The sequence below is a fragment of the Bubalus kerabau genome, chromosome 13, assembly GCF_029407905.1.
Source record: "Bubalus kerabau isolate K-KA32 ecotype Philippines breed swamp buffalo chromosome 13, PCC_UOA_SB_1v2, whole genome shotgun sequence".
Taxonomy (NCBI): domain Eukaryota; kingdom Metazoa; phylum Chordata; class Mammalia; order Artiodactyla; family Bovidae; genus Bubalus; species Bubalus kerabau.
In genome coordinates, this window is record NC_073636.1 from 70,804,978 (window position 1) to 70,830,261 (window position 25,284).

At 46.3% G+C, this 25,284-nt stretch overlaps 1 long non-coding RNA gene across 1 annotated transcript; it reads right to left on the reverse strand.

The window, feature by feature from the left end:
* Window positions 1–11,068: 11,068 nt before the first annotated feature.
* LOC129625095 (uncharacterized) lies at window positions 11,069–21,425 on the reverse strand. Its single transcript, XR_008701259.1, has 3 exons — window positions 21,327–21,425; window positions 11,625–11,736; window positions 11,069–11,171 (listed from the first exon to the last, which is right to left on the reverse strand). It is a non-coding gene; the product is annotated as an uncharacterized LOC129625095 (long non-coding RNA).
* Between the last annotated feature and the right edge of the window lie 3,859 nt (window positions 21,426–25,284).

Here is a 25,284-nt window from a genome sequence, read left to right on the forward strand (position 1 = left end):
TGCAAACCCATGAACTGCAGTATGCCAGGCTTTCGTGTCCTTCACTATTTCCTGGAGTTTACTCAAATTCACATCACTGAGTTGGTGAGCTATCTAAACATCTCATCTCCTGCTGCCCTTTTGTTAATGAAGTACATATGTATATGTAGATGTATATTTGTATGTCTCTGATATTATATTTATATATGATTAATAGCCATTAAAACATATTCTTCTACTAATTGCTTCTATCTTTTGCCTGTTTTTCTATTGAGGTGTTCTTTCTCTTATTGATTTAAAAAACTCTTTTATATATATATAAATATATATTTATTCAGGAATTAACCCTTTATACACGTGAGGAAAAAGCAGAAGAGAATCCCCTTTAACCAAACATCCATTGTGTGCCAGATTCTTTCACATAAAATTATCTCATTTATCCTCAAAACAATCCTAGGAAACAGGTGCTAGAATCTCCATTTCAAAGCTGGTGGCTCAGAGGGGCTGGGTAACTTGCTCAAGAACACCAGAGGGATGGTATGGGGAGGGAGGAGGGAGGAGGGTTCAGGATGGGGAACACATGTATACCTGTGGTGGATTCATTTTGATATTTGGCAAAACTAATACAATTATGTAAAATTTAAAAATAAAAAAAAAAAAAAAAAAAAAAAGAACACACGGCTAGCAAAGACTACCTGAATCCTGAACTGAAAGCTGTGGTCTTTCTTCTCAGTCATGCAAGTGCCCTCCCGGGAGGCTCCCAGCATTCCTGACCATCACCTAATCTCTACCCTGCTACAACACCCAGGGCCCCAGCGCATTTCTGCACCAACACCAGCCGGGCAGAAGTAGTGGGTAGGCTGACAATCAGAGCATCCTTGCTGCAGCACATTGTGAGTTTGGGTTTGAGTCTGGAACACCTGAGCGCCCACGGAGTTGCAATTCCTCCCCGCTTCTCGACTTGGTTTCCCTTTTGCCTTGAGGCCAGGCCAAGTCAGACTCCTACATTTAAAGGAAAAAAGGAACTCATACTAAAGAGGAGAAAGCTAACATCCATCTTCCCTCCTTAAGAGGAAGAGTTGTAATTTGATCGTGTCAGATGCTCGGGTTGCGGTGTGAAAATCCGTATTTATTAGTAGGTCTTCTTTTTGTTGTTGTTCAGTTGCTAAGTTGTGTCCGACTCCTTTGTGACCCATGGACTGTAGCCCACCAGGCTCCTCTGTCCATGGGATCTCCCAGGCAAGAATACTGGAGTGGGTAGCCATTTCCTTCTCCCGGGGATCTTCCCGACCCAGGGATCGAACCTGTGTGTCCTGCATTGGCAGGCAGATTCATTACTGCTGGGCCACCTGGGAAGCCCTTATTAGTAGGTAAGACCACCAAAATCATAAGCAGGACTACATCCCTTTCTTCTTCCTCCATCCACATCTGCAGCATTTGCTGCTAATTTTCATAGGCGCATTAGCCTCATCTCAGTGTTGGCAGGGCCCCAAGCAGGCTTTGCTGTAACATACCTCTATGCCAGAACCCAGGCTTCACTTTTCCACCTAGTAATTGCTCTTACATCCTTTAATTACCAACTCGCCTCTACTGTAAAGGACCCTCAGACCTTCCCCTCCACTATAAGGGACCCCCAAGTCCCCCTGAGAGGAAGGACCTCTAGTCGCTCTTTCCAAAAAGGCAGAGTCAGAGCCTCATCTTCTGTGTGCTACAACCCTGGTGCTACCTCTGCCCTAGCCCTGACCAAGTTTTACTGTGTCTGTGTTCACCACTAAACTCAAACAGGGATTCCCCCCAGGGCATCACTCATCTCTGCGCCCCTAGTGCCCAGCACAGAGTGATAAATGCAGGATGGTTCTTCTGACGTCTATCCTCCCCACCCAGCCTGTGCCTAGACTCATGGGGCTGGCTTCTGTTTTCAGAGGAGAGGCTTTTTTTTTTTTTTTGGCCATGCTGCCCAGCACGTGAACTCTTAGCTCTCTGACCAGGGATGAAACCTGGGCCCCCTGTGTTTGAAGCACAGAGTCTTGACCATTGAACTGCCAGGGACGTCCCACTGTTTCTGTACCTGATAATAGATCTCACTCTGATTTGTTGCTTTAAATAATTACTTCCTTCTCCAACTTTCAGGAAGACTGTTTTCTGTCTCAACCTTGATATACCTCTTGTTTGGTATCACCTATCAGCTGGACTCCCACCATTAAGTCTGGCGGCTCATTGGGAGAGACCTAGAGTCTGGGCTCTCCTGTGAACCCTGCAGCCCTTTAAATCCTTCCTGAGCTGGCAGAGTTCCCCCAGGCCCTGCTGTCCTCCCTGGGGTTAAATTCAGGAGCAGACCCTGACCCTTTTGGCCTTCTCCAGGGTCTTATGGGCATGAGACCAGGCCTCTTCATGATCATAAGACTCAAACTTTGGTTGCAACTTGATCCCCTACCATTCTTCCCCCCTCCTACTCCACTTGAAGCATGTCAGAAGGCAAATCAGCTGAGTCACTCCTGAGCCAGAAATCCTGCAACATCACAAGTGAAATCAACAGAGCGAGAGAAAATTCACTCATTCCACAGAGAGGTGCTTAGAGCAGCCAGACAGCCCCACAGCCCCAGGTAGGTCAGGCAAAGGACCACCTAGATTGTAACTGCGTCCTCTCGGCTGTTGCCCCTCTACGGAGAGAGGTGCTCTCGGGACTGAGCCTGCAAACCTGTTCACACCTGAGTCATCTCTGGCACAAGGGAAGGACCATGCCATCCCACTTGGCTATCTCCAGGACCCTCGTTTTTCCACACCTCTTCAAGACGAGCTGTTGAATCAGGGGATGGGGGCGGTGGTCAGGTATACTGAACCCTAAGGGAAGAATCTTTCAGGGTCACTGCAAAGTTGGCCTTTAGCAGCTGGCATCCCCTCTGGATCAGCTCCAAAGGTCACTAAATCATCATTCTTGCCCTGAAGGGTTTGTTGTTCAGCAGATGGAGATGTTTGAACACTCCAGACTGGGCTGTTGTGTAGAGAAAGGGAAATACAAGTTGAGATGGAGAAATCCAAACAAAGCCCTTGTGTGGTTAAAAGGAAAGCATTGGTTAGAGGGTGGCAAGAGCTGATTTTATATTAAAAATTATATATGAAAAGTTCAGGCTTCCCAGGTAGCTCAGCTGGTAAAGAGCCCGCCTGCAATGCAGGAGACACCAGTTCGATTCCTGGGTTGGGAAGGTCTCCTGGGGAAGGGCATGGCTAACCCTCTCCAGTATTCTTGCCCAGAGAATCCTATGGACAGAGGAGCCTGGTGAGCTACAGTCCACGGGGTCTCAAAGAGTTGGACACAACTGACCGGCTAAGGACAGCACAGCACATGAGAAGTTCTGATAGCTGTGGGACAGAGGGAGCAAAAAGACTCGATGCTGGAGAGGTAAGGTGTAGGCAAGGACTTCATTTTGAAGACCACATTTCTACAGAACATATACTGTGTTCAGGAGCACAGGAGGAAGAACAGATCTGGGAGTGAAGATGACAGGCTTAGGTTTGTACATGTATAAGCCAGAATGACTTCCCCATACCTCACATGGGAAAATGTTGAGTCTGAAATACTGGATTAGAATGAAATCCATTAACTCTGTGTGTTTGACATTTCTTTAGTCTTTATGAGCAAAGTGGCCATAAGCCATAGGACTTGTGCAGGACTCTCTGGATGAATAGGGATCACAGATCTAATCACACTCTCCTTGGGGAAGTTTGGATCTGAGGGATCAACTTAAGTAGCAGCATGGCCGGCAGAAGCCATGAGGCAGCAATGTTTCCAGGCAGAAGAGGCTGTGGTGTAGACAGAAGGAGCCTGGAGAGAAGCAATGACACAGTGAGAGCGAATAGTAGGGGTAAAAGAAATCAATACTCACCAGAGGGAGAAGGCAGGAGATGGAGATGGAGACAGAAAGGCAATAGGTCACGAGCATGGTGAAGTAACAAAGGCAGGGAGCAATGGTGCCCATTTATCACAGAACCATGGAATGTCTGGAAAGACAACAAACATTTTCTGTTCATCCACAACTACTGGACTCCAGGGAGAGGTCCAGCTCCCCTGTCTCTCCTTGGCTTTGCCTCCAAATAGGAGGTGTGCCAATGTGCATGGGCCACAGGCCAAGATACTAACTGGGCCACAGGGCCAAGGGTGAATCTCCCTCCCTTATAATTAGCTCTTTTGAAATACTACCTCTGATTCTCCGAGGTGGTTGAGAAGATAAATTTCCTGGATTTGTTTCCATTTAAGATTTGTGTTTCCAACCCATCAGTGAAAGCCTGGGGTGGGTGGGTAAGTCAAGACCTGCTAGGCAATTATCCTGCTCAGTATATTCATCCTTGGGGTTACCATTTCGTACCATTGGGGTGGGAAGTGGAGATTGGCTCCATGGTGGGGATAAGACAGAAAGGATATGAAACCATTCAGGGTTTCTGGTTTGCAACAATAGGAACCACATCCAGTTGATGGAAGACATTTTCCCAAGTGAGGTATGGGGAAGTCATTCTGGCTTATACATGATTTGGCTTGAACTTTACGCTGACTTGAACAGCCTGTCTTATGGCTTGTCAAATATGCACTGTACATCTGCTTTAACTATTAAACAAGGCATTTAAAAATAAAAATGGCCATGGTTCAGGCATCCAAAATGGAGCTGGGTGGCCACTGTGGATATGATCTCAGACACATTCGTGCATCACTGAGAACCTGAGTTTTCTGACCTGTATCAAGCTCAAGGACGCCACCCGCCATTCTCAGAACAACGTCTACCAGCAGCCGCCAGTGCCAACTTCAGGTCTCAAAGGCATCCCCCCTCGTAACTATGTAATCATTTTGGCTCCCAACCAATCCTTGCTTAACAAGCATCCTTTCTTCTTGCCGGTTCTAATCCTAATTCTTTAAAAAAATTTTTTATTTGTTTGTTTGTTTTTGGCTATGCTGGATCTTCACTGCTATGTTCGAGCTCTCTCTAGTTGCAGCTGCCGGGGGCTCCTCTTTGCTGTGGCGTGCACTCTTCTCATTTTGGTGGCTTCTCTGTGGAGCACGGGCTCAGCAGTTGTGGGCGCACCAGCTTAGCTACCTCATGGATCTTCCTGGACCAGGGATCGAACCTGTGTACCTTGCATTGGTGGGTAGATTCTTAACCACTGGACCATCAGGGAAGTCCCTCCCATCCTAATTCTTGACCGACAATTGTACGTGACTTTGCAGGTTTTGCCTGTGGCCGCTTTCATTGTGGAGTCTGGAGAAATACAACTGAAGCCCTTCTTGAGTCTGAGCCTCTCAGGCTCTAGTCTCCAGTTTGACTCAACTAAAACGTTTCCATCCCAATTTGTTTATAGATTATTTCTGTTGACATGGTGATCCAAAAGAGAGAAAGTGATTTATTGGAAGTAGATCATAGAACTGACAAAAAGGGCTTGAACACTGGCCTCAGAAAAGCAAGCTAGCATCCTACTTCAGAGGCAGTTCAGTTAGGTCATTTCTGCCAGAGCTGCTGCCCCCAACATGCTAGGCTCTGACTTCTTACAATGGGTGCTGCTCAGGTGCGCCAAAGGTGAATGTACTCTTCTGAGGTCAGTTAGGTCTCCCTCTAGCTCAGATCAAAGAAATCCTCCACATGGGTCAATCCAGCACAAGAGGCCAGAACCTCAGAAAAATGAACACAATATTGTACATTTACCTGGCTTTGTTCTCTGGGTGCATATTTCTTTCAAAGACTTAGGGAGAAGGAATGAGCAGAAGTGGTTGGGACAGAATGGGCATCAGGTCTCAAAGAATCCTTCATCTTCTCCAAATTCCATCGTCACCAACATAACTTAACACTGACCAAGAGAGGTCTAAGCTGAGGCCTGAGTGGTGAGTAGCTATTAGCAAGGCAAAGAGAAGCGGGGAGAGATTTTCCAAGATATGTAAAGGCTTGGTGTGATCTTTTTAAAGATTCTTTTTGATGCAGACCATTTTTAAGATCTTTATTGAATGTGTTACAATATTGCCTCTGTTCTATGCTTTGGTTTTTTGGCCAAGCTCCCTGATCAGGGATCCAACCTGCACCTCTTGCATTGGAAGGGACCCAGGTCTCCTGCATTGCAGGTGGATTCTTTACCAGCTGAGTTACAAGGGAAGCCCAAGAATACTGGAGTGGGTAGCCTATCCCTTCTCCAGAGGCTCTTCCCGACCCAGAAATCGAGCCAGGGTATCCTGCATTGCAGGCAGATTCTTTACCAACTGAGCTATCAGGGAAGCCCTGCATTGGAAGGGGAAATCTTAACCAATGGACCACCAGCAAGGTCCCTAGGTTTGGTGCATTTAAGTTACTGACTGAAAAGTCATCTTCCACATGACTGGGAAGATAAGCAAAGGGGATGGGGGATGTAGTGATTCATTTGGAGAGCAGGGCTAGCGTTTGTTCCCGCTGGGACACATGAGCCCAGGACTGAGACCCTGGGATGAGTTACAGGAGAAGAGCATAGTAGGGATTTGGATTTTACGCTGATGGCAATGGGACACCATTGATATATTTGAAATTGGGGGAGGGGCAGATGTGATGATATTCGTGCTTTAGGAATGGCAGCTGACTCCTATAAGGATGTTAGTTCCATAAGGACAAGGACTCTGTTTTGCTTACCACTGTATCACCAAAGGCTTCCCAAGTGGTTCAGTGGTAAAAAAAAAAATCCAGCTGCTAATGCAGGAGACGCAGGAGACATGGGTTTGATCCATGGGTCGGGAAGATCCCCTGAAGAAGGAAATGGCAACCCACTCTAGTATTCTTGCCTGGAACATCTTAAGGACAGAGGAGTTTGGTGGGCTACAGCCCATGGGGTTGCAAAGAGTCGGACACAACTGAGTGGCTGAGCACGCACACACGTATCAACAACTCCTAACATGCGGCAGGTGCTCGATAAACAATCGCGCAATGAATGAATGAGTAACTACGGTATGGACAAGGTAGCCAGATCATCAATTAAAAGGTGACATGGAGTATAAATATTAAATAACAGGTATTCTGAACTATAGTGATGGAGAGAAGTAGTCAGATTCAGGCAGTGTCTGGGAGATAGAGTACATTAGATGCTGGTAGCGGTGTAAAGATGCTGGTAGGGTGAACAAGTTATCCAGGATGGTATCCTAGTTTTTCAGTTAGATACAGGAATGGCAGGGCTACCACTCCCTAAGACATGAAAGACTGGGGTAGAGATGAAGAACTTCATGAGTTGGCATGTTGTTTTAGGTGTCTGTAGGACGTCTAGGTGGTGACCTCCCTTGGGAAGTTCATTACAACAGAAGGCCCTGGGAAAGCACCCCTACAGTCAGATAGACTACTGGTGGAGATGTAGCAATTCGTTTGGAGAGCAGTGCGAGGGTTTGTTCCAGCTGGGACACATGAGCCCAGGGCAGAGACCCTGGGAAGTTCTACGTCTCAGACCCCAGCATTGTCTCTGCCTTTGACTCTGCCATTAAACATCTATGTATGCTTAAATAAATATTGAGGGCTTACTATGTGCTTGATCCTGATGTCTTCTCTTCCTGCTCTCATTCCATGGCTCACCATTCTCTTACAGCTGTAGAGAGGATGGGCAGCTGGCTTTTATTGGGAGACTGAGCCCAAACCCTGCAGCACAACTTCTTTGTCAGAATTATGTAAGCTTGCACAGAATGCCGGAGCCTCGGTGTAACACAACACAGACTGATAAAGCTGCGGGCTCAGATCACACGCTTGTGCTGCTCTCAGAGTTAAAAATTGTTAAACGAAATAAATCGCTTAACCAAATGTTTACTCATACACATTTTAACAACTCCTGATGTAAGAAAAGAGAGCCCTGTTTTGTCACTGGGCTGTGGTCACTCCCATTTCTCTGTCCTCTGATGTGAGGCCAGCCCTGCCTTGTAGTTGGCAGCTGGGGAAATCAGGCAGGAGAAGGCAGGAGGGTGGGGGAGGAACTGAGTAATTTGTGTTACTGAGCTGCCAAATAGTAACTGCCCTGTTCCTTTGGGGTCTGGAGGTGTGCAGATGCAGCACCAGAAACCGCTCTTGGTGGCGGTGGTGGGTTTGCTCCTGTATTCCTTGACCCTACAAGTGTGTGAGTCAAAGAGAACAGGAAAGAAAGGAAGGGGTTTGTTAATTACGTTGAGCCCGTGATCAAGAGACAGAGCTGCTGCCAGTAGAGAACACTTTTCTACTTTTATTGGTGTGATAAGATCTGTACTTAAGAAGAATGAAAATAAGGCATGCATTTTGAACCTTGACAAACACTTATTAAGTGCTATTTAAATGCTAAATTCATTTCATTCGGAAATTAAATCATACTCTCAGAAAAGTCACTGAAATAACGAAACGTGTGCTGTCCAAGTTCGGCTTGCTCTCGGATCCCATCACTGTCTCCCCCTTGCTTTGCTCTGTCACAGCGGGGCTGACCCCGGAGTTTCCTTTCCCCAGCTACTCTGTCAGCTGGGTGACAGTTGGGAGGTGCTGGCAGAAGACTGGCGAACAGGAGGAAAGGAATAGCCAGGGTGTTTCTCCCCCAGCTCTGTCGTGGGAGGCATTCTCAGGAGTGGCTGTCGTCCTTGTCCCTCGGTCCTAGGCGTATCAGTGACTCCCTGTCATTGTTAAGCTCTGAGTTGCTTCACTGTCCTCAGGTTAGCTTGTCAGCGCCTCCATCACTTACATAACCAAATCTCTGCCTTGAATTTCCTCTCCTTTATTTTATACAATTTTGTTTATTATTTTTGATTATGCTGGGTCATCGTTGCTATGCTCGGGCTTTCTCTAGCTGTGATGCACAGGCTTCTCATTGCGGTGGCTTCTCTCGTTGCAGAGCGCGGGCTCTAGGGCACACGGGTTTCGTAGTAGTGGCACACAGGCTCGGTTTGCCTCAAGGCGTGGGGGACCAGAGATAAAACCTGTGTGCCCTGCACTGGCCAGCAGCATTCTTAACTACGGGACCACCAGGGAAGCCCCAAATTCCGTCTCCTTTAAATACTTAAAGTGGTTCTCTTTTCCTGGTTAAGCCCTGTCCGTTATAGGTAATATTAGTGGAGAGGGATCATAGATGAAAACTTTGTTTTTTAAACTGAAGACAGCCACTTTATGAAAAATGGTAACAAAGAATCAGAAGCTGCAGTTTGCCTGGGAATTGTGGGCATACAGCGAGTGATGAGCCTGAACTTTCCTGGCTCTGAAATGAACCCAGATGACAAGGGTGATGGAGAATAGACCATCCCTGTGAAATCAGGTAAGGCTCTTAGTGGCAAGCAACAGATACAGACTTGGGCTAATTTAGGGATAAAGGACACATAGTCGCAGACTATAGGAAAAGTCACAGGATTGTAAGGAAAGCCAAATAGTCAGCTTTTAGAAAGATCAGGAATAAGGTTAGCTCCAGGATCTAGGGAGCCAGAATTAGCAGTCTCTTTAGGAAGTTTGGTTTTAGTAGCTCTACTACATGGAAATCACTTGTGTTCTTGAATCATTCTGTTCCAAGCAGAGACATCACTTTGCTGACAAAGGTCTGTATAGTGAAAGCTATGGTTTTTCCAGTAGTCACGTACAGATATGAGAGCTGGACCATGAAGAAGACTGAGTGCCAAAGAACTGATGCTTTCAAATTGTGGGGCTGGAAAAGACTCCTGAGTGTCCCTTGGACTTCAGGGAGATCAAACCAGTCAATCCTAAAGGAAATCAACCCTGAATATTAATTGGAAGGACTGATACTAAAACTGAAGCTCCAATACTTTGTCCACCTGATGCGAAGAGCCGACTCCTTGGAAAAGACCCTGATACTGGGAAAGATTGAGGGCAGGAAGAGAAGGGAAAAATAGAGGATGAGATGACTGGATGGCATCACTGACTCAATGGACGAGTTTGAGCAAACTCAGGGACATCGTGAAGGATAGGGAAGCTTGGTGTTCTGCAGTCCATGGAGTTGCAAAGAGTCGGACACAACTGATTGACTGAACTGATATGTATATATGGGCTTCCCTGGTGGCTCAACAACAACATTATGCTCCAGATTCAAAATCCAGGAAGGAGGGGAAAGGGTCACCTTAGCATCAGGCAAGCGTTTTGATTGGGCTTCCCTAGTGGCTCAGCGGTAAAGAATCTGCCTGCCAATGCAGGAGACGTGAGTTTGATCCCTGGGTCGGAAAGATCCCTGGAGAAGGAAAGGGCAACCCATTCCAGTATTCTTTACTGGAAAATTCTGTGGACAGAGGAGCCTGGCGGGCTACAGTCCATGGGGTCTCAAAGAGTTGGACACAACTGAGTGACTAAATGACAACGGCTTATGATGGTCCAGGGAGAGCAGGACTTCAAGACCAAGTCCAGTGTAGGCAGGGAATTTTCCTTCCCCACCAAAGACAGCAGGTGAAGGGGCTTCCCTGGCGGTCCAGTGGTTAAGACTCCAATCTTCCACTGCAGAGGGAACAGGTTTGACCCCCTGATTGGGTAACTAAGATCCTAGATGCCTCACAGTGAGGCTTCCCCCAACCCCCAAAAAAAGACAGAGCGAGTGGAGAGCTGTGTTGTTTGCATCATGGCTCCACAGTAAAAATAGAGTAAGACAGGAAGAAGTAGCCCCAAAAGTAAACTGGAGTGTTCCCTTCTCCAGTCAAGAAACCACATGAGTCTGCTAAGTCACTTCAGTCATGTCCAACTCTTTGTGACCCTATGGGCTCTAGCCTGCCAGGTCCCTCTGTCCATGGGATTCTCCAGGCAAGAATACTGGAGTGGGTTGCCATGCCCTTCTCCAGGGGATCTTCCTGAGCCAGGGATCAAACCTGCGGGTTCTTTACCACTAGCGCCATGTGGGAAACCCTCAAGAAGCTGACCAAGAACCAAAATGAAGGCAAACCTGAGGAAGACCTGACTGCGGCTGGAGACACTGGCTCAGGGATCAGATGATCCATATGGACTTGCTTCCACCTTTGAGGTCAAAGACAGCTGCCTGCTTCCATGTAACTTGGGACCTGACTGGGGAATCCTCAAACCAATCAATTCGGCATGGCAGAGAAGGGTGAGATTGAGGGGCTGGGGGATAGATTCCTAGATCAGAGGTCAAAGCATAGAGCAGAAATAGGCTTACTTACTTTGTTCCTGGGGTATGTAAGAACAGCTTTTGTTTGTGCTGAGAGCTCCTTAGGACAGAATTATTCAGCATGTCAAATCCTTGTTCCTGGAAGCCAAGCTCTGAAAAGCATTAATGGAAGAATCATATATTCACTTTTTAAGGTAGAACCGTTGAGGGAAGGCAGAAGCTCATGAAAGAGACTGGGAAAGATTTCCAAGGGTCAAGAGGGTAGCAGGCTCGCCAGCCTAGTCTAAGCTGTGTCCACATATGGGGTATAACCTATCTGGTTATGTCTCTGTAGAACTGATGAGCTTGCCAACCAGATGTCTATTGGCATTGGGTTATCAGGGGCTTTGTGGCAGGAAATTCACCCTAAACAAAGAGGGAACCAGAGAACAAGACCTAGTGAACGAGGCCTTCATCGCGGGCAATTCTGAGCTCAGAGAAGGGGGTTCCACTTAGATTTGTGTCCAATAAGTATCATATCTGAATCTTAAGTTGGACTTGGGAGAGAGAGATAGAGACTTAACTGAAGACAGACTGTAAATGGGAAAACTAAAAGAGATGCTAACCTGAAGACTTATGTACAGCTCTGTCCCCAGTCACAGCCCAGCTGCTGGTCTTCTATTGGTCCCAAGGACAGAACCCTTTTCTCTCCCAGTGTATCTTGCCACGCGGCAACGTCTGGAGGAAGAGAGCATTGCCCAGTGATGTAGGTGACCCCACTGGAGGGTGGCTGGAACCAAAGAATACATCTGCAGATGTCTCAGGGTAACCGCCCGGACTTGTGAACATATGTGAGACACCCCTGGGCCCCTGAATGATCTGGTCTGAGATTCTTGCCTGGAAGTGGAGGTTTTGTGTTTGAAGCTAGGAGGAAGAGCCATCCAAATACAGGTTACTGGTTGAAGAACACTCCCAACAGGGCACGATGAAGCTGATAACATGAATAGCTGCATCTTCCAAGACTAACCCAGTTGCTGTCTTTTAAAAAATATGTCTAGTCATCTTCAGCTTAGTAGTGAATCTTCAGTGGAAAAAACTTGCCTGGCATTATGATAAAAGAAGCCTTGTTTCTAAAAGCAGGGTTCAGACTGGGAGCTGGGGGTGGGGGATAGCCTCCCTGTCTCTTTCCCCTCTTCTTGCTTTCCCGCCTACCTCTCTCCTTTCTCTCCCTCTCTCCATGCCTCTTTCCCTCTGTCTCTTTCTTTCTTTGCCTCTTCCATCTTTTCCTCATCAATTTCAAGACCTTGCAGCAGGGGCTTTCACAAAACCTGATGGCTTATGCCTTCCAGGAGGGGAAGTTCACAAATTGCAACAGAGTGGCTTTTTTTTTTTTTTAAAGCTGAGCAGCAGGATCACAGAACCTGCAGGTTTGCTGCCTGCTCAGCAGGATAAAGAGAGCAGAGCTTGAAAGATGAAAGCCAAGCCGACCAGAAGAAAGGAAAACATGAAGAATGCTCTTGAAAGGGGGAGGAGACTTTGCTTAAGCCACTGGGGTAAGAAGGGGACACTGCCCCCAAGCATATGCTGTTTCCCTTGTCCAGATGGTGTCATTTGCCCTGCGAAACAAGTACCAGACAACGAGACTTGGATGCTCTCTCAGAAATAAATGTGTGAGAAGTCATTTGGGAAATGATGCCCGTGGCCATTGTACTTAAACAGAAGAGATCCAACCGTATTGGAAAACAACTGCCCTGCAATGCTAGCCTCCAGTTCATTTGAATACTCTATTTACATTGTTACCAGTCACCAGTCATATTTGCACAAGGAGAACTTCCACCTGCTTGTAGTTTACCTAGGGCACATACTGTATTTACATGGTATAGATTAGAGTGGGAAAACTAGTCACACCAGTTTGGAACTGGAAAAAGTGAAATGAAATGTTCATCTTGGTTTCCTCACACCCACTGCCTTTGCCACAGGGGCTGCCACGTGGTAACCTGTATGGTCACGGCCACCATCCTCTGATCATCTGATAGAATGGCTGACTGTGTGCTAGGCACTGGTCTAAGAGCTCACAACATTCAAAGGAAGGATGTGCTGTTACCAGCCAGGCTTCCTGGCCTTCTCCAATCCATAGAAATTGACCAGAGGCCAGACAAAGCTTTCAGGCCAGGCTTCAGCAAAAACAAGTAACAGATTCCCTTGCTCCCTCCCTCAGTTCCTTATCTGAGGTGAGGGTAGGGGTGTGTCCAGGGATCCAGCCAGAGCGGGGGCTTAGGTGTTTTTCCCACCTTTATGGTAGTGTTGTGTGGAGAGGGCATTCAGAGCACCCTGCGTTTGTTCCTGACACTCTCTTTTGGCTCTTGGGTCTTCAGTGGCAGTTGGGCTTTTTGACTTTTGTGTATCTTTTTTGCTCATAACTTGCCCCAACTGCAGCATGCACATAATCCCTTAGTCCCTCACAGTTTGTATTTTGTAGCTTAGGAAGACATTTGTCCAGGTGCAAGTTTTGCAACACTGCAGCAAAGGGTCCCAGGTCCCAGGCCTATCTTAGTACCATTATCATCCCTATTTTACAGAAAAGACAAGCGAGACAGAGTTTCTGAAACTTGCCTATGGTTAAGTAGCCAGTACACACTACTGCAAGGATACTAAAGCCAACATTGGAATCCGGGCGATGCTCTTTAGTGCCAGTTGTTATTCAAGACTTTGGGTGCAAGATGGCAGACTGAACTAGTGCAACTGATAACGAACCTTCTTCCCCCGAATCCTTACATAACAGTGCAGGTGTTTTAAAAAGGTTTACATCTTCAAAGACGAATCTCCCCAAGCAGGGATAAAATTTTAGAAGTTGGAGAGCACATGAATAAATGGGGCTCACTTAGGAGACCCAGAAACCTGATCCTAAACTGACCGTGGGAAAAGCCAAGAAATGCAACCTGCTTTTATGGTAGAACTTCCCCTGCTTTTCCCCCCACTCCCCCCAAAAAGTTCAGGGATTGGTAGCACCATCAGATGGGGCTAAAACATGAAGATTGATTTAAGGACTTCCCTGAAGTCCAGTGGTTAAGACTCTGAGCTCCCAGTGCAGGGGGAGCAGGTTTGATTCTTGGTCAGGCAACTAGATCTCTAATGTCTCAACTATTAATAAAAAAGATCCTGCATGCTGCAATGAGGATCAAGATCTCACATGCCTCCCATGGAGACCCAGCACAGCCAAATAAATAAATATTAAAAGAAAAAAAAAAAGAACCAAACCCAGAAAGATTAAAGTCTAAAATTCCCAGTTCTCTTCCCCAGCAGATTATTTTCCAGAGAAGGTAAAGTTGGGCTTCTAAATTTGGGGGTGCCAGGTATAATTGAGGCCAGGGGTGTCCCCTGCTGAAAACACTATTTTCTGAATGTGGAAACTGAAGACTGAATGTGAAAACTCCCACCCATTTCTTCTCTCAAAGTTGCTAGAATGCCAGATCACATCCTCTAGGCAGGAGTGTGGCCAACTGGTCTCTCTGGAGAATCTGTCCAGCCTAAGAAGGATCTAACAAATGGATCCTGGGGAATCACCTCACCATGCAGTTCTCAAACCACATGTCCACGCCAAGTGCAAAAAGCTGCTGATTAGTTTTTTGGTGCTTTACTCTTATGTATGATCAGGCAACCTAAACTTCTAAGCTTAATCCAGTCATCCAAACAACCCACTAAACATCCCCAAACATTTGAGGAAAACTCCAGTGTGAAAGGTAGAGACTCAAATAGGTTCAATTTGAAGGAATTCAAGACAATAGACAGGAGATAAGATTAGACAGTGCATCCATGAAAAACGAACAGGGTGTTATAAAAGGGGGATCAAGTCTCCCCTGGTGGCTCAGAGGCAAAGAACCCGCCTGCCAACGCAGGAGATGCGGGTTTGATCCCTGATGCGGGAAGATCCCACGTGCCTCAGAGGAACTAGACCGTGGTCTGTGCGAGAGGCCACTGCGGAAGCCCACGCACCACAGCTAGAGAACAGCCTGCCCAGCAACGAAGGACCCGGCACAGCCATAAATAAATAAAGCTGTTTTTAAAAAGTTGGAGAAGAGAAGATATTCCTTTCTCTTAAAAAAAAAGGGGGGGGGGTATCAATCACATAAAGAAAGATGTCTTGGGAATTCCCTGGTGATCCAGTGGTTAAGATTTTGTGTTCCAAAGCAGGGAGGCTGAATTCGATCCTTGGTCGGGGAATTTGATCCCATATGCTGCAACTGAAAGATCCCACATGCCTCAACTGAGATCCAGCAAAGCCAAATAAATAAATATTTTTTTAAAAAAGAAGTCTTGGAAATGAAAGCAGCTCTCATGGAAAGGGTGAACTCATTTTCCTTGGACATTTAGAAGATCTGTGTGGTCTTCCGTCTTCTACTCATAAAGTCTGATGCTGTTATGATTTTGATATTTTCTATGAAAATCATTTTAATTCTCTATAAGCTCTTAGGATCTTCTGTCACCAGTGATTCCTCAAAGATGTGACTTGGAGATAGAAGTATTTGCAGTGTTTGGTTTGGATCTATTCCTTAGAATCTCGGTATCTTAAAACTCATATTTTCTGGGATTTTTCAATATTTTTCTACTATTGATTGAATAATCTCCTCCCATTTGTTCTCTCTGTTCTTTACTTTTCTAATTTCTATATGTTATTCAATTGTTGCAACTCCTCATTGATACCCCAATTCTCTTATATTTCTTTTTTTTCTTTTTACATTTTTTAGAAAAAAAAATTTAATGGATGAATTGTATTTATTTATTTTTAATGTTTATTTACTTATTTTCTTGGCTGTGCCTCTCAGCATGTTGGAATCTTAGTTTCCCTGGCCAAGGCTCGAACTCATGCCCCCTGCATTAGAAGTGTAAAGTTTTCTTCACTGGACTGCCAGGGAAGTCCCTCATATTTCCTTTCTTATTGTCCATCTCTATATCATTTTGTCTTTTAGAGAGATTTCCTCATGAGAATCCAGGGAGCAAGCCCTCGGGGAGACTGTGACGTCCTCAATGTGGCATCCATCTTCCTGCTGTTTGAGCTGTGGGTGTGGGGGGTGGTACTGGGAGCAGACCCCTGTCCAGCTCTCTTGCTGCTGTATTACTGAGACCCCGCTATAACTCTCTTGTCCATAGCCTCTCCTCAGTTTTCCCACTCTCCAATCCAAGTCGTTTTCATTCTGACCCTACAACAGAATCTATTGATAGAAGTGGGGGAACTGGGACTGCAAGATTGTCTTCTGAACCCTGGCATATTAGTACATCTCTTGAAAGCCATTCTTGCTACTGACCATCCCAAAGAACTGGATGCTATGAGTGCCCAGTGAGTGCCCAAGACTCCAGTTTAGGTACTCCCTCTGAAAAGTCAATGCCTGAGGAAGACAGGATCAATCTGATGGTCCCTTAGAGCAGTTTAGGGACTCACAACTCATCACAAGCCAGGGACAGGAAGGTTTTTGTTAGACCTCAGGTAACACACCACTGCTTAAGCCTTGCTGTGTCCCGGGATGCCAGAGGACTTGTTTCCTTAGCAACAATAGTCATGTGACAGGAAAACACAGAGCTCCAAAGATGTTGCTTAGCAACTAGGCTGCACCTGCTGGGGCTCTGGGCCGACAGCTTGGGCCGGGGAGCTTGGCTTTGAACTTGGAAACTCCCATCAGGGCTGGCAAAAGGTGGAAGACCTAATTTGGGCAGATCCAGTTTTGGCCCTGGGCTTTTGCAGGGATGGCAGAGGTAAAAATGGAGAAGCTGAGACAGAGGGGCTTGGCTTTCCCATAGTAATGGGATATGGTAAGTAGTGGCAGATGTGGAAAGAGCAGGGCTGGACAGGGGAAGTGACTGTTGGGTTGATGTGGAGAGCAATTCTGTGTCTGCTCACCCTGGAAAAAACTGACATCTCAGAGGATGGGTTTCCAGAACCCAGAGGATGAATGCGTCTGGCTCAGGACTCCACTCCACAGGGCTTTTCAGGAAGTTGAATCAAGTCAGAGCATCTGGGCTCTCAGCGTTGGCCCAAGGAGAATTTCCCTCTGCAAGAAATCAGAGCTCTCCACAAAGGGAAGACACTGGTGGTGGTCAGGAGTCACAAAGAACCAGCCTCAGGAACCTGGCTCTTCAAGCTTAGGGCCTCAGGGAGCTCTCCATGATTTGGGTGGTCTTCCCACCTGCTCTCCTTCCAACCCTCTAGTGTTAGTTGCTCAGTCCTGTCCAACTCTCTGCAACCCCATGCCCTGTAGCCTGCAGGCTTCTCTGTTCATGGAGTTCTCCAGGCAAGAATACTGGAGTGGATTGTCATTTCCTTCTCCAGGGGATCTTTCTGACCCAGGGATGGAACCCAGGTCACCTGCATTGCAGAAGGATTTTTTTTACCATCTGAGCCACCAGGGAAGCCCTCTGACCCTCTGCCAGGGCCCAGCTGGCTGGAGGGAGGCTGTGGAGTAAAACTGCTCAGATTTTGAATTCAGCTTCCTCTCCCAAGGGCTAGTGAGGAACTGTGTTTGGTGTTTCAGTTTCTCTATCTACAATGGCGATGATACAGCCAGGGAGCATTGTGAGGATTAAATGAGTTAAACCTTGAAAAAAGTGATGATCATACTTGTTGGCATAGAATAAGTGCTCAGTAGAACTATCGTCAGTATACTCCCACCCCAACCCTGGCCCCCAGCAACTGGCCCAGCAGACAGACTCACCAGGTTGTTTTCTGATCTCTCTTGATGATCCCCAAGCACATGGGAATAGATAGTGGCAAAAATTCTAGACCCTTTTTTTTTGCAGACAGAAGGAATGTGCCCCTTTCCTCTAAGGAGTTTGCTGAGGGTTTGAATATCCTTGATCAGTTGACTTTATTTACTGAACCGAGTGCCCCTCCAAACCTTGCTGCCCAAACACCCCCATTCTTTCTTTTTTTTTCCTTAAAAAAACTATGTATTTATTTATTTGACTGCATCGGGTCTTAGTTGCGGCATGCGGGATCTTTCGTTACAACGCTTGGACTCTCTATTTGCAGCACATGGGCTCCAGAGTATGTGGGCTCCAGCAATTTTGGGATAGAGAATTCTAGCTGTGGCATGTGGGCTCTGGAGTGCACAGGCTCAGGAATTGCAGCACATGATCTTAGATGCTCTGAGGCATGTGGGATCTTATTTTCCTGACCAGGGATTGATTCCAAGTGCCCCGCCCTTCAAGGCGGATACTTAACCGCTGGATCACCAGAGATGTCCCAACACGCCCTTTCTTTATCCTGCTGCTTCTAGAAATTGCATGCATAGCATGTGGCTTTAAGTGCTAATTATTAGAGAAATGTGAATCAAATCTACAATGAGGTATCACCTCACACTGGTCAGAATGGCCATCATCAAACCGTCTACAAATAACAAATGCTGGAGAGGAGAGGGTGTGGAGAGAAGGTTATTCTTCCCCACTATACATGAGTATGTAAATTGCTTCAGCCAGAACAGAAAATAGTATGGAGGTTCCTCAAAAAAAAAACTACAATAGAACTACCATCAGTCAGTTCAGTTCAATCACTCAGTCCTATCCGACTCTTTGTTACCCCATGGACTGCAGCACGCCAGGCTTCCTTGTCCATTGCCAACTCCTGGAGCTTGCCCAAACTCATGCCCATCAAGTCGGTGATACCATCCAACCATCTCATCCTCTGTCGTTTCCTTCTCCTCCCTTCAATCTTTCCCAGCATCAGGGTCTTTTCCAATGAGTCAGTTCTTCGCATTAGGTGGCCAAGTATTGCAGTTTCAGCTTCAGCATCAGTCCTTCCAATGAATATTCAGGACTGATTTCCTTTAGAATTGAATGGTTTGATCTCCTTGTAGTCCAAGGGACTCTCAGGAGTCTTCTTCAACACCACAGTTCAAAAGCATCAATTCTTCAGTGCTCAGCTTACTTTATAGTCCAACTCTCGCATCCATACATGACCACCAGAAAAACCATAGCTTTGATTACATGGACCTTTGTTGGCAAAGTAATATCTCTGCTTTTTAATATGCTGTCTATGCTGGTCATAGCTTTTCTTTCAAGGAGCAAGTCTTTTAATTTCCTGGCTGCACTCACCATCTGCAGTGATTTTGGAGCCCAAGAAAATAAAGTCTGTCACTGTTTCCATTGTTTCCCCATTTATTTGCCAAGAAGTGATGGGACTGAATGCCATGATCTTAGTTTTCTGAGTGTTGAGCTTTAAGCCAGCTTTTTTACTCTCCTCTTTCACTTTCATCAAGAAGCTCTTCAGTTCCTTTTCGATTTCTGCCCTAAGGGTGGTGTCATCTGCATATCTGAGGTTATTAGTATTTCTCCCCGTAATCCTGATTTCAGCCTGTGCTTCATCCAGCCCAGCATTTTGCATGATATACTCTGCATGTAAGTCAAATAAACAGGGTGACAATATACAGCTTTGATGTACTCCTTTCCCAATTTGGAACCAGCCGTAGTTTCACGTCCACTTCTTATTGTTGCTTCTTGACCCGCATACAGGTTTCTCAGGAGAAAGGTAAGGTGGCCTGGTATTCCCATTTCTTGAAGAATTTTCTACAGTTTTTTGTGATCCACACCGTCAAAGGCTTTGGCATAGTCAATACAGCAAAGTAGATGTTTTTCTGGTACTCTCTTGCTTTTTCTATGATCCAGCAGATGTTGGCAATTTGATCTCTGGTTCCTCTGCCTTTTCTAAATCTAGCTTGAACATCTGAAAGCTCTCAGTTCACATACTACTGAAGCCTTGCTTGGAGAATTTTGAGCATCACTTTGCTAGCCTGTGAGATGAGTGCAGTTGTGCAGTAGTTTGAACATTCTTTCAAATGTTTGAACATTGCTTCCCTTGTGGCTCAGCTGGTAAAGAATCTGCCTACATTGAGGGAGACCTCAGTTTGATTCCTGGGTAGGGAAGATCCCATGGAGAAGGGAAAGGCTACCCACTCCAGTATTCTGGCCTAGAGAATTCCATGGACTGTATAGTCCATGGGGTTGCAAGGAGTTAGACATGATTGAGTGACTTTCACTTCACTTTGAACATTCTTCGGCATTGCCTTTCTTTGGGATTGGAATGAAAACTGACAAAACCATAATTTGAAAATAGACATGCACCCTTATGTTCATAGCAGCGCTATTTACAACAGCCAAGACTGGAAGCCACCTAAATGTCCATCAACATAAAATGGATAAAGAAGATGTGGTACATATACAAAATGGAATACTACTCAGCCATAAAAAAGAATGGAATGATTCCATTGCAGCAACATGGGTGGACATAGAGAGGTTATCATGCTAAGTGAAGTAAGCCAGACAGACAATGACAAATATCATGATACAGCTTATATGTGGAATCTAAGAAAAAAAAAGATACAAATGAACTTATATACCAATACAAAGCAGAAATACACCCAGGGACATGGAAAATAAACTTAACAGTTGCTGTGCTGTGCTCAGGCACTCAGGCATGTCCGATTTTTTGCGACCCCATGGACTGTGGCCCTCCAGGCTCCTCTTCCCATGGGGTTTTACAGGCAAGAATAATGGAGTGGGTTGCCATTTCCTTCTCCAGGGGATCTTCCTGACACAGGGATCAAACCCTAGTCTCCTGCGTCTCCTTCATTAGCAGGCGAACATTTAACACTGAGCCACCTGAGAAGCCCAAACTTATGGTTACCAAAGGGGAAAGGTAGGGAGAGAGAACTTAGGAATTTGAGGTTAACATTTACACAGTATTACATATAAAATAGATAACCAATAAGGACCTACTATATAGCGCAGGGAACCATACTCAATATTTTGTAATAACCTATGAGGGGAAAGAATCTGATGAAAAAAACGATAACTTGTGTGCAAGAAAAAGAAAAAAAGGACAATGAGAGCATGAATTTGGGAGTTAAGCTCAAATCCCAACTTCTGCCATAAATCTAATTATGAGATTTTGAGCAGGTGACATTACCTCTCCGAGCCTCAGTGTTCCCATCTATAGTACAGGAAATGACAGCTCGTAACCTCCTTGGTATGAGACAGGACCGACTTTTGATAAATGTTAGCCCTTGTCGATAGTCAGAGGCAGGACCTAAGGTCTCTCTCTTCCTGTGGCCTGACACTTTTATGAGCTGACTCCCAGTGAAACCGTAAGGATGAAGGGATGACTGATTCCCGTGGATCCCCAAAAGGGAGGGAGGAGGCAGTTAAAGCAGCTAGTGGTTGAAGTGCCCCATCTCTACGTGAGTGGGTGCTGGCAGCCGCGATTGCAGCTTTGCGGTCCTGGGGCTCCAGACCCTCCCTGACTTCCCTGCTTTCTGGTGCTGGGGGAATCCCAGCCCACTCACCGCAGCCTTTGCTCTACTCCTGCCGGCCGTGGGGCCCTTCAGGTCTCCCCCTCTCCCTTCAAAGTGGAGGCTGGTGCCTGCTTTTCCTTCTTTCTCAGCTGGGCTTGTTCCCCAGCTGACCCTACAGCTGCATGTTTCTAAAATTAGCTGGATCCTGCATTTGACTCTGATAATGAATTATCCAAATGGAGAAAATTGAATAGTTAACTGGTTCACAGGAAGATAATTAGCTTTGCCAAGCCCCTGTTACAGGCAAATAAAGAGGAGCCTTGTTTCTCAATTGCCTTCATTAAAGGGAGTCCCTTTCACACAGGGGCCCTGCCCCCCTGAGGCCCTGTCGGGTTCCTGGTTTTTCATCCCCCAAATAGGCAGATGGTACCATGTAGCAAATGTAGGCTTCTGACTCTAACAGGCTGGGGTTGAAGCCCCAGCTCTGCCACTCTCTACCTGTGTGACCTTGGACAAGGGATACAACCTCTCTGAGCCTCACTTTGCTCATCTGAAAATGGGAAGAGCAGTGTGTACCTCACAGTGGTATTATAAGCATCAAATGATAAAATGTAAGAAAAATTCTTGGTTCTTCATTTACTTGTTTCGTCACTAAGTTGTGTCCAACTCTTTGTGACCCCGTGGACTGTAGCCTGCCAGACTCCTCTGTCCGTGGGATTTCCCAGGCAAGAATACTGGAGTGGGTTGCCATTCCCTCTCCAGGGGATCTTCCCAATCCAGGGATCAAACCCAGGTCTCCTGCACTGGCAGGTGGATTCTTTACCACTGAGCTACTTGGGAAGCCTCTTCACTCACGGATGAATTTATTTATTTTTATTGAAGTATAGTTGCTTTACAATGTTATGTTTCTGCTGTACAGGAAAGTGAGTCATCTGCATGCATGCACATATCCCCTTTTCCCTGGATTGATGAATCTTTCATTGATAAAGTTCTTCACGAAGTTCATCGTTGTTATCAAGTTTTCATTGACTGGAAGCTGTTTTTACCATCGTATCGTCATTACGGTTACCACCACAGCACCCTGGAAACAGAACAGAGTCTCAGCCAGTGATATACACATGGAAACCATGGGAATGTTGTTGTTGTTGTTTAGTCGCTAAGTCGTGTATGACTCTTTGCAACCCCACAGACTGCAGCGTGCCAGGCCTCCCTGTCAAGCGTAACATGCTGATAGATGCAGAGCCGACGCAAGCTGAGGATGGTGGGAGGGTCTCTTTGAATCTACTCACTCGTCCCTGTCCTCCTGATATTGGCTCTGCCTTCTGGTCCTAGGCTTTCTGAGTCACCACTTGGTCAATCATCTCTCACAGCAAGCCCCCAGAAACTCCCTCCTACGAAGAGCATCTCATCCTCACCTACAAGCGTCAGCCCCTTGACCGTTTAAAGTTTCATTTACTCCTCTCGGGATTTCCCTGGTGGTCCAATGGAATCCAAAGATTCTGTGTTCCCCATGCAGGGGTCCTGGGTTCCATCCCTGGTTGGGGAACTAGATCCTATATGTTGTAACTAAGAGTCAGCGCAGCCAAATTTATAACAACAACAACAAAAAATTGTAAAATTTCATTTATTCCTCTCAAGCCCAGCCACCTCTGGTGTTTATCACTCTCTGACATGGCCAGTATGTATAGATCCACATGTTGAAGTCAAGGGCAAGGGATCTGAAGGCAGACGGCCTGAGACTGAATTCAATTTAGGTATCTGTTGGTTGGGAAGATCCCCTGGAGAAGGGAATGGCTACCCACTCCAGTATTCTTGCCTGGGAAATCCCATGGACAGAGGAGCCTGGCAGGCTGCAGTCCATGGGGTGGCTAAGAGTCGGACATGACTGACTTCACTTTCACTTTTCACTTTCATGCATTGGAGAAGGAAATAGCAACCCACTCCAGTGTTCTTGCCTAGAGAATCCCAGGGACGGGGGAGCCTGGTGGGCTGCCGTCTATGGGGTCGCGCAGAGTCGGACACGACTGAAGCGACTTAGCAGCAGCAGCAGCAGCAGTGGCATGTAGAATCTTTAGTCACGGCACGTGGGATCTAGTTCCCTAACCAGGGAAGGAACCTGGGTGCCCTGCATTGGGAGCAAAGTCTTAGCCACTGGACCACCAGGGATGTGCCCTAATTTTGCTTTTTATTTCCTTGAGATCATACAAGTGATTGGAAAAAGAACTTCAATAAGCACACTTTTACTCCCTACCTGGACTTTGTCCATATATCACTGTCACTAGAGATGAACTGCTTGTGTTCTTTCCAAGGCCAACCTTTGCTTTATCGCTAGCCCCCATCCTTGCTTGCTTACTCAAGGACATCACTTCAGCCATTTAGCCTCTGCTTCCTACAACATATATATATTTTTTTTCTCTACTGGAAAACTCGTATTAGCATAAAAATAAGCTTTTGGTTCTTCATTGTAAAAAACAAAGCAAGGGAGTTCCCTGGCAGTCTAGTGGTTAGAGGGCTTCCCCAGGGGCTCAGCAGTAAAGAAGTGAAGTGAAGTCGCTCAGTCGTGTCCGACTCTTTGCGACTCCATGGACTGTAGCCCACCAGGCTACTCCGTCCATGGGATTTGCCAGGCAAGAGTACTGGAGTGGGTTGCCATTTCCTTCTCCACAGCAGTAAAGAAATCACCTGCAATGCAGGAGACGTAGGTTCGATCCCTGGGTCAGGAAGATCCCCTGAAGAAGGAAATGGAATCTTATTGCTTTGCTGTACATCAGAACTTATTGAAAGAAGTTGTTGTTGCCAATAACTGCTGTGCTTTCTCCTCCAACTCTCTCTTGAATACATTCCACTTAGGCTCCCACACGCACCACTCTACCAAGACCAGACTATTGTAATCACCAATGGCCTCCATGTTGTTAAATCTAATGGTCAGTGGATGGTTATCATCTTGCTTGACCTTCAGTTGGAGACAGGCTATCTGGTCACTAAATCTCTCTTTCTTCTTCCTAGGCACCAGCTGGACCATATTTCCTAAACTTCTTGGTGGTTAGGTGGGGCCATAGTCATATGGGTTCCATTGGATTCCAGCCAATGGAAGGTAAGTGGAAGGAAGTTCTGTGACTTCCAAGCCTGACTTATAGAAACATCTTGTGTGGGATATTTACTCCTCCAGATCCACTCCTCTCACCATCCTCCATGCTGTTGTGTACCTTGGGAGCATAACCACTAGGGACTTTATCAATGAGCCTTCTGGTTTCTGGTTGGGTGGAGTCAATGGAAGATACCTGGAGGAGACTGGAGGGCAGGAGGAGAGTGAGGTCAGAGTATTTGTTCCCCAGGCTCCCTCCTGTGGGATTGGGTTGGCTGTTTTCCTCTACCAAAGCTTCAGTCCAGCATCTCTCCCCACATAGTTCTTTCTCTCCCCCATTTCCTCTGACCATTACTTTCTCCTGTCTCGTCAGACCTGGGGTGGTAATAGCTCCCATGATCAACCATATCAGAGTTACAGGAATCCTGTAACAGTGTTCCTGCCCTTGCTCACATCTTTATGCATCGTCTCTTTGTTACACTTTTCTCCAGTTACCCAACTTGAACGTGCCCTCTGTCTCTCACCAGACTCTTACCAATTCACTTCCCGTGTGCCAGCCTCATCTCCCGCCCCCATTTCCTGGCTGACATCACACGCTAACTGACCTTGAAAACCACACGTTGACGATGACTCAGACTCCATCAGCATGGGACCCTGGTTATCATCGTGGAGTGGAGAACCACTTCTCTTTCCCTTTTATCCTTCCCCTCTGCTGCTGAAAATACTATATGTGAACGAGAAATAAACATATTGCCTATACCACTGAGATATGGGGAATACCTCTGTCACAGCAGCTGGTTCCTCAGGGACTAATACAACCGACCTGCAGTGTTTGGCACAGGTGACGATTCTCTGCTCCTGGAAACACTTCCTGTGCTTACCTTCCATGACGTTGCATTCTTCTATTAATAGTTCCCCTTCTAC